Below are 16,344 nucleotides of genomic sequence, written 5' to 3' on the forward strand. Positions count from 1 at the left end.
TTTCCAACTGGCTACTGTAACTGGCTAACATCTGATATTCAGCATTTTTTACCATGTTTTTTCCCTCAATGAAGTAGATTCCCTTTAAGGCCTTCTCCATGTAATAAGACTACTCTGTTATATTCAGGATGTGAAAATTATGTGCTAATTTTAGTGATGAGAGAGATGCTTTATCCAATGATAAATTAGGAGTATTACACGAGGAATCAAGAATATAAACTGTAATCCCAGTTCTGACACTGAGAGCTAACCTAAAAAAAAAAAAATCCTACAATTTGTATGGAAGTTCAAAATGACCCAAATAATCTTGAGTATGAAGAGATGAGATGGAGGCATCAAAATACCTAATTTCAAGACATATTACAGAAGATGGAAGATGGCTCAAATGGCAGCATATTTGCTTAACAAGTATAAGGCCCTAAGCTCAATCCTCAGTACTGACAAAACAGAAACAAAATAACACATACTGTAGACAATATATAGCCGGAGCTGGGAAGGTGGCTCAGAGCACTTGCCTTGCATGCTCGAGGCCCTGGGTTCGATTCCTCAGCATCACATAAGAAAAAACCTGGAAGTGGCGCTGTGGCTCAAGTGGTAGAGTGCTAGCCTTGAGCTGAAGAGCTGAAGGACAGCGCCCAGGCCCAGAGTTCAGGCCCCACGACCGGACCCAAAAAAGAAAAATAAATAAAAGAGAATATATAGCCAAAATAGTATTGCACTGACATAAAAATATACCAGTGTACTGAGAACTGGTAGCTCATGTCTGTAATCCTAACTAATCAGGAGGCTGAGATCTAAGGATTGTGGTTCAAAGCTAGCTTGGGTAGGAAAGTTCATGAAACTCTTACCATCAGTTAAATACCAAAAAGTGGGAAGTGGAGCTGTGCCTCAAGTAATAGATTGCTAGCTTTGAGGGGGGGAAAAAAACCCTCAGGGACAGAACCTAGGCCCTGGGTTCAAGCCCCAGGACCGGCACATAAACACAAAAAATAGACCAGTGTCAGAGAATAGAGAACTCAGAAATGAACCCACATACCTACAACTATCTCATTAGTAAAAATGCCCCCCAAAACCCATACATTGGGGAAAAGCTGTCCTTTCTCCAATGTATGGGGTTTTTTTTGTTGTTGTTGTTTTTGCACCTTTGTTAGAAAGAACAAATGGTGCCGGAAAAACTGGATATCCACATGCAGAAGACTGAAATGATTTTTATATAGGATGATTTCAGCCCCACAGCTGAACAACAAAAGCATATCAAGGTGTGTAGCTAAGTGGTACAACAAATTCTTAAGTTACACAGGGCCCTGGATTCAATCTTCAGTACCAAAGCCAAAAAAGTACAGAAATTCATGTTCTGATTCTGTCATATAAAGGTTTTCTTGCTCAAATTTGAGCTACATGAAATTAATGTTCCTATAGACCAAAACATGGCAATTTCATATGAGCTAGTAAAGCAAACTGTTGTAGGAAAAATCTTGATTCTTAAGCTTTTCGTTTTGTTCCATTTTTGGTACAAATTAGTTCGCCTAGGCATTGGTTTCATTAGGTAATCCATATATTCATTATTACAGATGACTGGAAGGTAGTTATAAATATAATTTGTTCCCTGAAGATCTAAATATTTAGATTATTGTGTTTCTCATCTCAGCAATGTCATGCTTTAAAAATAATTCTTTGGCAAATAGGAGAATTATGTTATGAAAAATCTGATGATCATTATCATCTGTTGATTCAATTATTTCTGGTCTGGCAGACTGCAGCTGATATATGTTATTTACATACTGCTGAACTCATCTGCAGCAGAGAGATGAAACCTGGAGCTATATTTAAACCATAACCTCATGAGTTTTGGCCAGGTGCTCACATTTGAATATTTCCAGAACTGTAGTACAATTAAGGAACTGAAATATTCTATTTCTATTACTTGTAAGAAACCTCATTAATATCTAACACTTTAATACTACTACAGGGAAATATCATGAGAGCACTTGAATATATAGGCATAAACAATGACTTTCTGAATAGAACCCCAAGTACTCAGGGACAAAGAACAAAAACTGATAGATGGGCTGGGCACTGGTGGCTCATTCCTGTAATCCTAGCTACTGAGAAGGCTGAGATCTGAGGATTGCAGTTCAAAGCCAGCCTGAGCAGGAAAGCCACAAGACTCTTATCTCCAATAAATTACCAAATAAGTTGGAAGTAGAGGTATAGCTCAAGTGGCAGAGTGCTAGTCTTGACCAAAAGGACAGTTCCCAGGCCCTGAGTTCAAGCCCCAGGACTGGTATTAAAAAAAAAAACCTGACAGATTGTGTTAAATTACAAACTTTTTGCATAGCAAAAGAAACAGGAGAATAAAAAGATAACCCACAGAATGGAAAAATCTTTACAAGCCACTCATTGGACAAAAGATTAATACCAAAACATATAAATGCTCAAAACATTAAATACCGAAAAGAATAGCTAATCTAATAAATGTGAAAATGAACTGAATAGGCAGTTCTCAAAAGAAGTACAAAAGGCAAACATATATATTGAGAAATGTTCAGCATCCCTGCCCCAAAAGAAAACACATATCAAGGTAACTGTGAGATTACATCTTACCCTAATCAGAATGGCTGTCCTGAAAACAAACAGATGCTGTAGAGGCTAGGGAGGCTGGGGTGTTGTTGGGAATGCAAATGAGTGTAGGCCCTATGAAAAATCATTATGGTGGTTTACCCAAAGAGTAAAATCAGAACTGTTTTATGATCCTGCTATACCACTCTTGGAAACACATCTGAAGGAATATAAATCAATGTACAATAGAGACACCTGTACACCTGTTTTTAATAGCAGCAAATATGTAATAGTCAAGCTATGGAATATGCATACATGTCCCAAAATAGAAGAATAAAGGAAATATAGTACATATATACAATGCAGTGCTCATAGCCATAGCTGGGTGTGGTGGATTAGGCTTGTAATTCTAGCTAATCAGGAGGTTGAGATCTGAGGATCAAGGTTCAAAGCCAGCCCCGGTAGAGAAATCCTTGAGATTGTTAACTCCAATTAATTATCAGAAAACTGGAAGTGGAGTTGTGGCTCAATGTGGTAAGAGCTCTAGCCTTGAGCAAAAAAAACCAAGCCTTATGACTGACCAAACACACGAGAGCGCGCGCGCACACACACACACACACACACACACACACACACACACACACACACACACACACACACACACACACACACACACACACACACACACACACACACACACACACACACACACACACACACACACACACTCTATGTTCCTTTCAGAAAATATGAACTGGAAGCCGGCCGCTGGTGGCTCATATCTGCAATCTTAGCTACTCAGGAGGCTGAGATCTGAGGATTGAGGTTCAAAGCCAACCCAGGCAGGAAAAGTCCAATAAACCACCAGAAAACCGGAAGTGGCGCTGTAGCTCAACTGGTAGAGTGCTCACTGGCCTTGAGGTGAAGAGCTGAGGGACAGTGCCCAGGCTCAGAGTTCAAGCCCCAAGACTGGAAAAAAAAAATGAACTAGAAACTAGGCACCAGTGGCTCACTCAAGTAATCCTAACTCTGAAGGCTGAGATTTGAGGATTAAGGCTCAAAGTCAACCCTGGGTGGGAAAGTCTCTGAGACTCTTATCTCCATTTAACTACCAGAAACCAGAACTGGTGCTGTGGTTCAAGGTGATAGAGCCCTAGCATTGAGCTAAAATAGTGATAAAACACTTAAGAGACAGACTCCAGGTGCTGATATAAACCCCACAACTGACAAAACAAAACAAAACTGGAGGTATCATGTTGAATAGGATAAACTTAGCTCAGAAGATAAATATCTTGTGCATTCTCTTTTTTTTTTTTTTTTGGGTCCGGTCAGGCCTGAACTCTGGGCCTAGGTGCTGTCCCTCAGCTCTTCAGCTCAAGGCTAGCGCTCTACCACTTGAGCCACAGCACCACTTCCTGCTTCTTCTGCTTATGTGGTGCTGAGGAATCAAACCCAGGGCCTCATGCATGCAAGGCAAGCACTCTACCACTCAGCTACCTTCACAGCCCCTACAAGGAAATCTTTTTAAAGGAACAATTAAGAAATGCTAATAAGGGGACTGAGAATGTTGAAGGGACGACACTAATCAAAATGCATTTCATTCATAAAGTGATTTTTATATAGTACCTCCTTTGTATACCTAAAGATTAAAAAAAACTTGTAAGATATCGTGTGTGAGTGTGTGTGTGTGTGTGTGTGTGTACGCCTGTCCTTGGGCTTGAATTTAGGGTCTTGGAGATTTTTGTTCAAGATTAGCACTCTACCATTTGATCCACAGTTCCTCTTCTGGCTTTTTGGTAGTTAATTGAAAAGAAAAGTCTTGTGGACTTTTCTACTTGGGCTGGCTTTGAACCAAGACCCTCAGATCTCAGCCTCCTGAGTAGCTAGGATTAAGGCATAATCCACTGGCACCTGGGTCCTACATACATTTTTATCCTTTGAGTTTATGCAGATTTTCAGAGAATCATTGTATTTTCACATCTAGATCAAAATAAGTTAGGAAAAACTTATTTTGAATATAGTTTTCTCAGAGAGGAACCTCTAAGAGCTAGAACTCAGAAGTGGAGCTGTGGCTCAAAATGGTAGCACACTAGCCTTTAGCAAAAAGAGCTCAGGGACAGCACCTGGGCCCCAAGTTCAAGCCCATGACTAACCCCCCCCCCAAAAAAAAGAGGAACTGTAATAGGCCTAACATTCTTTATAGCTTTTATACCTTACTTTGCAAGGAAAGAAAATTACTGAAGGAAGTTTCTTACTGATCAGGAAGTGAACAGGTTTTAAAGGAAGACAAAGATTAATACCCTGTGTTGAATACAGAAAGCATTCTGGACAAAAGGAATGAAGAGTGCAAAGGCCTTGTGCATGTGAGGTAAATGCTATGCCACTTGAGCTATGCCCCCAGATAGTCTCGTTTTTAAAAGATGATATATATTCCATAAAGTTAATCATGGGATGATTAATGAAACAATGGCATGAAGTCACTGTCTGTAGTGTCTCCAAGTATACATGAGGAAGGAACAACCAATTTGATTCACCTTTAGTACAAATTAGGAGGCACGATAGCATCTATAGGCATCTAAGTGCAGAATGAATTCACACATATGTATATACACATACATATGTACATATACATATGTATATGTCTACACACATATACACACACCTGACATATAGAAGGTATAGAACAATGTTTGGATTGGTGGGAGTGAAAGGAGTTATGGTGCTGGGGACTGCACCTAGTATGTTGTACATACTGGGCAAGCAGTGCTCTACCACTGAGCTACACACCAACTTTTGTGTTTTATTTTTTTAGTTATTATTTTTTTTTGGGTCCAGTCGTGGGCCTGAACTCTGAGTCTGGGCGTTGTCCCCCAGCTCTTCAGCTCAAGGCTAGCACTCTACCACTTGAGCCACAGCGCCACTTCCAGCTTTTTTCTTTTTGCTTATGTGGTGCTGAGGAATGGAACCCAGGGCCTCAAGCACGCAAGGCAAGCGATCTACCACTGAGCCACCTTCCCAGCCCTACTTTTGTGTTTTAGAAAGAGATTACTAACTACTTGGGCCACAGTCTGTTATTTTACTAATCAGTGTGTTATTAAGACAAAAAATATTGGACTTTAGAAATTTGTGCAAAGCAAAACACAGGTGAAATCATTTGTGCAAAGCAAAACACAGGTGAAATCCTGACATAAATGGTATTTTGTTAGGATTAGTTGGCCATACACAGTATGTGTTAAAAAAGATTAAGGGTTTGGATGGAATTGGAAGAGATGGGGAGATAAAAAGGCGGGGGGGGGGGGGGGGGAGGGAGTGATGATAATCAGGATGCATTGTACTCAAACTGAAAAGTTGAATTTAAAAAGGGATGGAGAGTTTATAACTCAGTGTTACGACTGCTTGTGAGGCTCATGTGAGGCCTTGGGTTTGATCCCCAACTAAAAAGAAAAAAACAACAAAAAGAGAGAGAAGGAAGAGGAGAATGTGTCCTTCTCCATGAAACGTCTAGAGGTTGCGGGCCTGTGTTGAGTACGGTGCTTCCATGGTGATTCCAGTGCTCTGCTTGTCTCTATTCTATTATTGTTGTTGTTGGTTGTGGCCTGGGCGCTGTCCCTCAGCTCTTCAGTTCAAGGCTACCACTTAAGCCACAGCGCCACTTCCAGTTTTCTGGTGGTTTATTGGCGATAACAATCTCATGCACTTTCCTGCCTGGGCTGGCTCTGAACCACAATCCTTAGATCTCAGTCTCCTGAGTAGCTAGGATTACAGGCATGAGCCACCTAAGCCCAGGTTCTAGTCTATTTTTAAGGGTTAGGGATCTTTTTTTTTTTTTTTTTTTTGAGTGCCAAAGGCCATTTGGGTTTTTTAACATCATCCCAGGGCCAAACAAATCATCAATACAGGCAGCTGAGCAGATGGCAGTGAATGAGAAGCATAGGAGAAACATACCAGTCTGCCTTATGATCTACCAAATGAATTTGTGGGCCTTTTCTAGCCAGAGACCCAATATTCCCCACCCTGGTGAGGACAGCTAGAGCCCTACCTACTGAGTTCATGTCTTAGTACCAGTGTAGCATTAGGGAGAAAGAAGAGCCCAATTCTTTCATTTTAAGACTTCTTAGAAGTTCCATGCAACATCTCCACTTACATTTCACTTGCTAGTACTGGGAGTGAGGTAGGAGGAGGCTGGAAAATAAAGTTGCATTAGTGGGAAATATTATTGCTCTGAATGAAATAAATTTTTTTCCACAAAGAAGAAAACAGAACATAAAGTAGGTAGTTAGTAACCTTTGTCTTAATATTTATGGGAAGAGCATGGTTTTACAAACAAATCTGTTGAATTCTAGCTTTATCATATACCAACTGTGACCATAAACAAGTTATTATGCCTCTATGCATCATTTTTTCTTCTCTAAAATGGAACTAATACTACCTTCTACAGTTTTATTCTGAGAATTACATGAAATATTACAGGCAAAATGTCATAGTGTCTGGCATATAATGAATAATAACCAATACTACACATATAAAAGAATCATTACTAGGCCATTGAATATTTACTATTTAGTTAGGTAATCAGACTGATTTACTAATTAGGTTTCCTTATAGATTTAATATTAGTGACCATGTCCATGTGCCCCGTGTTAAGAAAGATCTACCTCAAGCTTAAGAGATAAGACTTACAGCATATTGTCAATGGCACTGACTCTAGTTAATCTTGTTCTTTTAGTTTCTTCAAAGTAATGTTTGTGTAACTGTTTTTAGTCAATCTCCTCTCATCTGTTACCAGCCAGGCTGAAACCCCTAGGAAAGCTAATCTTCTTAGGGCTTAATGAAATACAGTTATTTTGCCAAATACACACAGCTTATGCTTAGGTCTTCTAAGTGGGAAATTTTTTCTTAAGCCACTACTGGTTTCTGTAGCTCTATTTTAGTCTTCTTGGTAGTATCTATTTTCACAATGCTTTTGATTGGTCTTGTACATAACTGGAGTCATAATAAATAGCAAACATATATAGCTCCTAGATCTGAGTGCAGGAGTCCTTTGCAGTTAATACAAAGTTAACACAAAATGAAAGCCTGCTGGTAAGCCATGGGTTTTATGTCATGCCTTATCGTTTCCTTCTCAAAGCAGGCAAGGAATGCACAAACACTTGACTCTTGGTGGAGTGGGTGCCTTTTGCCTCTTGTTAGCAGAAAATGCTTCATCTTGTGAAGAGAGCTGCAAGGAAGACAGACAGGTCAAATGGTCATGTATTTCAGTTTAGCACCAAAAGAGAACTGCAAGACTGGATCCTACTAGAGGGGGGAAAAAGACCCAGGTGATTAATTTTTCCTTGAGAGAAAATTTTCTCTCATTACATTACACATTACTTCAAGTTGAAAGGCATGTGACTCATCAGAGAAAAAATATTGCAGAATATTTAATCTGTTTAACCCTAAATTATTCAAGTAGCTAAGGCCATGAGTCAACAAAAAGAAAAAAAGGTATTTCACAGAGACATGCTTCCACTGAGAAATGGGGGTGTATGTGCAGAACTGCCCTTTCCCCTTAGGACAGTAGAGTATACTGATTCTGCCACTCATTCGTCTTCTGACTTTGACCTTCAGTCAATTACTTGAATATTACAAGGGTAAAATTCTCAAAAAGGGTTTCTTTTCCAACCCTCAGATTATTTAAGACATGAATGACAAAATACCTGAGATGTCACAGATATTTCTCATTTCAGTGCCCGTTATGCCTCTCATTATAATGCAGTCTTTTTTTAACAATAATTTGTAAATAGATTTAATATAAATGAAAATATAGAAAACATAGTTTGTGAACTATTGTGATATTTAGGTCAATGAAGTTTTTCCAGCCATTTCAGAATCTCTTCTCAAGTAACTATTCTGACTTAAGACATGTATAATTTGGTATGTTTAATAAGAGATCTTCCCTTAATCTACTTAAAATATTCTTGTAAGGAAATAAAGGAGGGAACCAGGCTTGGCTTCAACCTTGGCAGTATAAAAGAACTTTAAGGTATATTAAATAGGTACGTTTCATTAGGTAGCAGGAAAAGAAATTTACCTAACTGCTGCCCCTGCAATGCATGGTGGAAAGGGGCGACCCACTCCCAGGCCAGGGACCTATGTAGGCCAGGGACAGGAAGAGGTGTGGCCATACTGGATCCGGATATGATCTCAGGGCCTGGGACCCTCCCACAGCCAGATGGGAGTTGTGACCTTGGGTAGCCCAGGATGTGACCTAGCAGGAGGGGAAGGTGACTGGGCAGAAACTTTGCCAAGAGGTAGGGAGGTGTCTGCACTGGGCTTGCATGGCCCAGGGCAGACCTTACAAGAACAAACTAGAATTCAATACTTATGTATATTGGCTTGCTAGAAAAAGGATAGTCAATTAATATAGTTCCAAATGTCAGAATATATTAGCTAAACATAAACTTACATGAGAACTTAAGTTTTAATGAGAAAGTTTTAATTTAATTTTATTATTACCTCCTCTCCTTCTGCCCCATGGTGAATTCCAAACCAATTTTATGGGACCTTATATAAATGAAACACACTAGGAATGGGTCCAACAACTTAAAGGAAAAATTGCAACTGAGTAACATTTATGAGCTCTTTCTTGCTTTTTATTTGTGTATTAATTGTACAAAGGTATACAAATTGCACACTACCATACTTCTCTAGGTCTAAGTAATCTTTATACTTTCCCATCAGCTAAACTTCCAACCTCAGGTTTCCAGAGCCTATTTTTCTGCTCATTTGGTCAACAGTGCCAAGAACACAGAAAGCATCTGTCTGTTGTATAGACTCTGAATTCAAAGAACTGTGCTGCCAACCTTTGTTCAACATGCTATAATAAGAAAGGAAGCCCAATGGGTAATAGAATTTTGGATTAAGATGCAAGGTTAGAGCTGGGAGCTGGTGACTCATGCCTGTAATTCTACCTACTCAGGAAGCTGAGATCTGAGGACCCCAGTTCCAAGACAGCTGGGGCAAAGTCCCTGTGAAATTCTTATCACCAGTTAACCACTCAAAAACTGGTAGTGGAGCTATGGCTCAAAGTAGTAGAGTGCTAGTGAGCAAAAGAGCTCAGGGCCAGCACCCAGGCCTTGAGTTCAACCTCCACAACCAACCAAAAAAAAAAAAAAAAAGGAATATGTAAGTTAGGTTAGGATGTAACTCAGTGGAAAAGGATCTTACCTAGAATGTCCAGTTTGGGTTTGTACCAGGAAAAAAAAAGTCATGCCAGCCCCAGGACTCAGAAAGTGGGGGAAAGACATTAATTTTAAGGTCAGCCTGGGCTTTTTATCTAGACTTTGTCTAGATAAAACATTAATCTTATATGTATTAATGTAATCTTTAACAAAATCTTTAATACCCACGTTTCCTTATTTATGAGGTTTAGATCAGCATTGTTTTGCCACACACTAGAAGCATCTAGACAGTTTTAGTGGTTTTATTGTTTTTTGAGGGTGTGAGTGGTAGGTCATGGGGCTTGAACTCGGGGCCTGGGTGCTGTCTCTGAGCTCTTTTGCTCAAGGCTAGTACTCTACCACTTTGAGCCACAATGCCACATCTTCACCTAGACAATTTTACAGAAATATTAATATGAGATCTATCCCATGAAATTCTGACAAATCGGGTCTACAAAAGAATCCAAGTGTCATTATGGATATATATATATATATACATACGTATATATGTATGTATACATACATACACACACAGAGTGGGGGGGTTGTTTCTGGTTCTGGGGATAGAGCCTAGGGGCTCTAAATGTTTACATTTAGTGTTCTAATACTGAGTTATACTTCTTGTCCCATTGTTTAAAAAACATTTGTTTGATCTGAATGGATAAGAACTGTCAGTTAAAAAAAAAGAAACCCAACTATCAGTTTAGATGATTTCCAAGATTCCCTCTAGTTCTAAAATGTTAAAAAAGAAAAGATTTCTGATATTTACAAGTTTAACAGTTGCATGGGGGGAGATTTTAACATCTCTTTTAGTAACTGATAGTGTAGAGAAAAATCAGTAGAGATATAGGTAACTTGAATGATTGTACTTATTACACCCATTTGAAATACTCTAGACACAGAATAATTTAGGTAAATATCATTCACAAAGAGATAATGAGAAAAAGTCCTTCATATTTTGGGAATCAAACACACAACTAATTCATGGATTAAAGAAAGTAGAAGGAAATTATAAAATACTTTCAATTGAATGAAGACAAAAACTAACATACAAGTTTGGTCTCTGGATAGTCTACAGATATGACTTATTATAGTGTATTAGTAGTAAATATAGGTGAATGGATAAATTTATTCAGGGAATCCATGTAGAAAAGGGCCAGTAATAGAAAATTATCTCTTACAATATAATAGAAAACCATCTCTTACAATATAGGCAAATAGGAGTCAGTAAAGCATAAGGAATGTTTTTTTGTTGGGGCGGGGAGATCCGGTCGTGGGGCCTGAACTCTGGGCCTGGGCGCTGTCCCTCAGCCCTTCAGCTCAAGGCTAGTGCTCTACCACTTGAGCCACAGTACCACTTCCAGCCTTTTTTCTTTTCGCTTATGTGGTGCCGAGGAATTGAACTCAGGGCCTCATGCATGCAAGGCAAGCGTTCTACCACTGAGCCACCTCCCCAGCCCCAAGAATAATGAATGTATGGTAAGAAATAACTTCCAAAACCTAAGGTTCATACTTTAGTAACTTGTGTTTTGGAGTGCGGTCCTCAAGATTAAAAAGAAAAAAACCCAGAAACTTCATCTGCTGCAGGGATCAAGCAAAACCAGACCTGGTCTCATGTACAGCCAGGTTGCCACAAATGTCCGAGGTAAAATTTTCCAAGCCTCCCTTTTGCAGCTGGGACAGTGCAGTTGCAGTTTCTCCCAGAGGAGGCAATCCCTAAACCTCTATAATGTGCTTGGCATGTACCATATATGCTTAAAAGCTTAGGGATTTGTGCCTAGGGAACCATCCTGGGCCTTCAGAAATCATTCTCACTGGCTGAGGCATTCTTTCTACATGGTGAAAATTAGGACTGCTAGAATGGTGTTGACACATTTCAGATGACTTTCACATTAGACACAAGGTGCTTTGAGGTTACCAGGTGAACAAAAGGTTACTATTGACCCTTAGGACTGAGTCATACAGATGGGGGCCGATTTGTGGGTTCTCTTTGCTCTATGAGAATGGTAACATCTCTTTACCTTCTCTCCCCACAACTACCATCAGGGAAGTTACCCCCTCCTACATTGTCATGTGATATCTACCTCCTCTGAGGCAGTAGGTCCTTATGATCAATGTCCTCTCCAGTGGGTAATGATGTTGCGCTTTATAGGTCTGGAGTTAAGACAAGTTGACAGGATAGATCTTCCTTGGACAAATGAAACCACTCATCTTGTTCCAACCTTGGGCTTTTTGCTGTCCTTCCAGGGTGTGACCAATATCTGGAGATCAGCATTTATGAATGTAGTACAATAAGTTTGCTTTATTAGCTGATTTATTACATGTAGAGCAGTCAAAATATAAAAAGAATCAAAGTAAAACTAAAAAATTGATTCTGACACACATGCATTAAACAGCTCACTTGATGCAAAGTAGCTCAGGCAAACCACATATTATTGCCAATTGTGCTTAAACTGTGTGACCTGCTGCTTCCCTGTCCTCAATTTTGTAAAAACATGCCTCCAAAAAGCATGTGGTGTCTAAAATTCAAGGCAAAAGTTACAGTAATTCCCCTAAATCAAAGGGCGCATTGTGTAATTAATGTAAGTGCCAATGCCCAAAATTTAAATTCGTTGAAAGGCAGATTTATGGGAAAAATAAATCAAGCACCCACATTAGAGTACTGAATTTTGTGCACCTGAGCACTTGTGGTTTTTCAAGAGTAGTCTCCCCAGAACCATACACCCACAATATCAAGAGACTATTGTATTGTAGCCTAAGACATCTGAGAGGCTATGGTTGGCCTACATGTTTAGTGTTTGTGCTACAGAGGTCTACATGGTAAATAAGTAGAAAATATATTCATTTTCAAGCACACTGAATAGTACTTGCCTTTTTCTGCTTTTGGCAGTCATGGAGCCTGAACTCTGCCTGGACACTGTCCCTTAACTCTTCAGCTCAAGGTGAGCAGTCTACCACTTGAGCCACAGCACCACTTCTGGCTTTTTTACTTGTGGTGCTGAGAATCGAAACCAGGGCCTCATGCATGCAAGGCAAGCACTCTACCACTGAGTTACCTTCCTAACCCAAGTACGTGCCTTTTTGAACTCACCAATGACAGTTAATAAACTGAGTCATTGGAAAACAATATTCCTGAACTTTTTTGCTCAATTCTAGTGCTCTACCAGTTGAGCCACAGATCCACTTCTGGCTTTTTTGTAGTTTATTGGAGGTAAGTCTCATGGACTTTCCTGCTTGTGCTGGCTTTGAACCAAGATCCTCAGATCTTAGGCTCCTCAGTAGCTCTACCACTGAGTTACCTTCCTAACCCAAGTACGTGCCTTTTTGAACTCACCAATGAGTTAATAAACTGTTTTCATTGGAAAACAATATTCCCAGTGGTACAACGATAATATTATGGATGACGTAATCAACATAAAGAAATGGTATAAAAATTGCAGTCCAATATCAATAGTTCTGGAAAGCCATGGCACTGTGAATACTAGCAGCCTGGGTAGCTACTCATATTGCTCATGTGAAGGCTTGATACCTAATGTAATGTTCAGAAATGAACTTCCTTGAAGTGATTGGATCATGAGAGTTCAAGCCTAATCAATGGAATAATCCAGTGATGGCTTCATAACTTGATGGCATTGGGAGGTAGTAGAAAGTAGGAGGTAAAGTCTAGTTGAGGAAGTAGGTCACTGAGGCTATGCATTTGAAGGATATATCTCATAGCAGACTCTGCCTCTTTATTTTCTATGCTTCCTGGGTGAGATGAGGTTTTGCCTTGTCATAAGCATAAAAGCAATGGAGCACGTTGACTATAGACTAAACCCTTTTGCTCTTCATTGATAAACCATTCTACCTTACATGGATTTGTGACTTTGGGTATTTTTTTTTGGGGGGGGGGGGTGCTGGCTTTAGGGTTTGAACATGAATTCAGGGCTTGGGCCCTGTTCCTGAACTTTTTTGCTCAATTCTAGTGCTCTACCAGTTGAGCCACAGATCCACTTCTGGCTTTTTTGTAGTTTATTGGAGGTAAGTCTCATGGACTTTCCTGTTTGTGCTGGCTTTGAACCAAGATCCTCAGATCTTAGGCTCCTCAGTAGCTACGATTACAGGCACGAGCCATCAGTGCCTGGCTGTAACACATTTTTGACAAATTATTTAGGGAGGAGTACTGCAGCAACACTTGACCTACAGGGAGTCTGGTAAAAAAAAGAATAAAACGGGGCTGGAAAGGTGGCTCAGTGGTAGAGAGCTTGCCTTGCATGCATGAGGCCCTGGGTTCCATTCCTCAGCACCCCATAAGCAAAAAGAAAAAAGCCAGAAGTGGTGCTGAGGCTCAAGTGGTAGAGCGCTAGCCTTGAGCTGAAGAGCTGAGGGACAGTGTCCAGGCCCAGAGTTCAGGCCCTACAACCGCCCCCCCCTCAAAAAAAAAAAAAAGAGCAAATCCTAGGAGAAACTAGAAACCATGAAAGTAGTACCTTAGAAACAAAAACCTCAAAAGTAAACAAAAAACAAATTCAAAGAGACCATATAACAGGCAACATCTTAAGCAATATTAACTTTATGATATTGTGCCTCCTAATGAGATATCCTGAAGGACACAGGGATAAGATACTAAAAGAACAAGGAACCAAATGTTCAGATTTAGAACACAGGACTTTGCAAAACTTTGTTTTGATTTTTCTTCATAAAGATGATCGAACAAGAGAACAAAGACAACCAAATAGCTGGGTGCAGTGGTTTACTCCATAATCCTATGTACTCAGAGATCTGAGCATTTCAGTTTAAGGCCAGGTCCAGCAGGAATCTGTGAGTTTTTTTTTTTTTTTTTTTATCTCTAATTACACAAAAAAGCCAGAATTGGCCTTGTGGCTCAAGTGGAAGAGTGTTGGCTTTGAGCAAAAGTGCAGGTACAGCCCAGGGTCAGATTTCAAGACCTAGGACCAGCAAGACCAAATGAACAAAAAACCCAGGGAAAGGGAGAAGATAACCAAAACCCACAGAAGAAACTTGATGAAATCCTGGTTAATTAACATCAACAATCATAATCCGAAAATAATTAGGAAAAATTTGAATATGGAATATTGGAAGATGTTTAAGAATTTTTTTTTTTGGTTGGTTGTGGGGCTTGAACTCAGGACCTGGGCACTGTTCCTAAGCCTTTTCGTGCTCAAGGCTGATGCTCTCTGCCACTTGGGCCACAGTGCTACTTCCAGTTTTTGTTTAATTTTTTTTTTCATGTTTTTTTGGTTGGTTGTGGGGCCTGAACTCTGGGCCTGGGTAGTGTCTCTCAGGTCTTCAGCTCAAGGCTAGTGCTCAACCACTTGAGGCACAGCACCACTTCTGGCTTTTTCTGCTTATGTGGTGCTGAGGAATCAAACCCAGGGCTTCATGCTTGCTAGGCAAGCACTCTATCATTGAGCCACCTTCCCAGACCTACTTCTAGTTTTTGAGTGGTTGTCTCACAGGACTTTTCTGCCCAGGCTAGATTCAAACTGTGATCCTCTGATCTCAAACTCCTGAGTAGCTAGGATTACTGGCATAAGCCACCAGCTCTATTTTTTTTTTTTTTTTGTCCGCTGTGGGGTTGAACTATGGGCCTGGGCGCTGTCCCTCAGCTCTTCAGCCCAAGGCTAGTGCTCCACTACTTGAGCCACAGTGCCACTTCTGGCTTTTTTTCTGCTGATGTGGTGCTGAGGAATCGAACCCAGGGCCTCATGCATGTGAGGCAAGCGCTCTACTACTGATCCACCTTCCCAGCCTGATATATATTTTTTAATATAATGATAATATTGTAGCAATGTGGAAAGCAGCCCTTCTTTAAAGGAAATTTATGCAGAACCATTCAAGGATAAAATGTCTTACTTGTTAGTTTACCTCTAAAGAATTCAACAGGCTAGGCACTGGTGGCTAATGCCTGTAATCCTACCTACTCGAGAGGCTGAGATCTGAGGATCCCACTTCAAAGCCAGCCCGACAGGAAAGTCCATGTGACTCTTATCTCCAATTAATCACTAGAAAACTGGCAGTGGCCCTGTGGCTGAAGTGGTAGAGCTGAAGAGCTGAGGGACAGCACCCAGGCCCAGAGTTCAAGCCCCATGACCAACAAATAAATTTTAAAAATCAACAAACCCAAAATTCTCTATCTAGGCACACAAGCTTTGTAAGAAGACTTTTTTTTGAAAACTGTATGGTTTTCAGAACATGATCTTGGTAAAAAAAAAAATCAGACTCTGCATATATGCACATATACAAAAGGCAAAATGTTGAACATGACTGAATCCAGGTGGTATGATCAGATGCTACATTATTATACTATTCTGTTAACTCATTTGTAAATTATTAAAGCAAAAGGTTGGGTGTAGAGAGAGACCAAAAGTAGAGCAAGGAGTTAAAAATACAGGAGGAAATATTTGATATTAAGATTCCAACAGAGGGGCTGGGAATGTGGCTGAGTGATAGAGTGCTTGCCTAGCATGCATGAAGCCCTGGGTTCGATTCCTCAGTATAACATCAACTGAAAAAGCCAGAAGTGGTGCTGTGGCTCAAGTGGTAGAGTGTCAGCCTTGAGCAAAAAGAACTCGGGGACAGTATC

The sequence above is a fragment of the Dipodomys spectabilis genome, unplaced genomic scaffold (assembly GCF_019054845.1).
Source record: "Dipodomys spectabilis isolate Male_0828 unplaced genomic scaffold, ASM1905484v1 ptg000003l, whole genome shotgun sequence".
Taxonomy (NCBI): Eukaryota; Metazoa; Chordata; class Mammalia; order Rodentia; family Heteromyidae; genus Dipodomys; species Dipodomys spectabilis.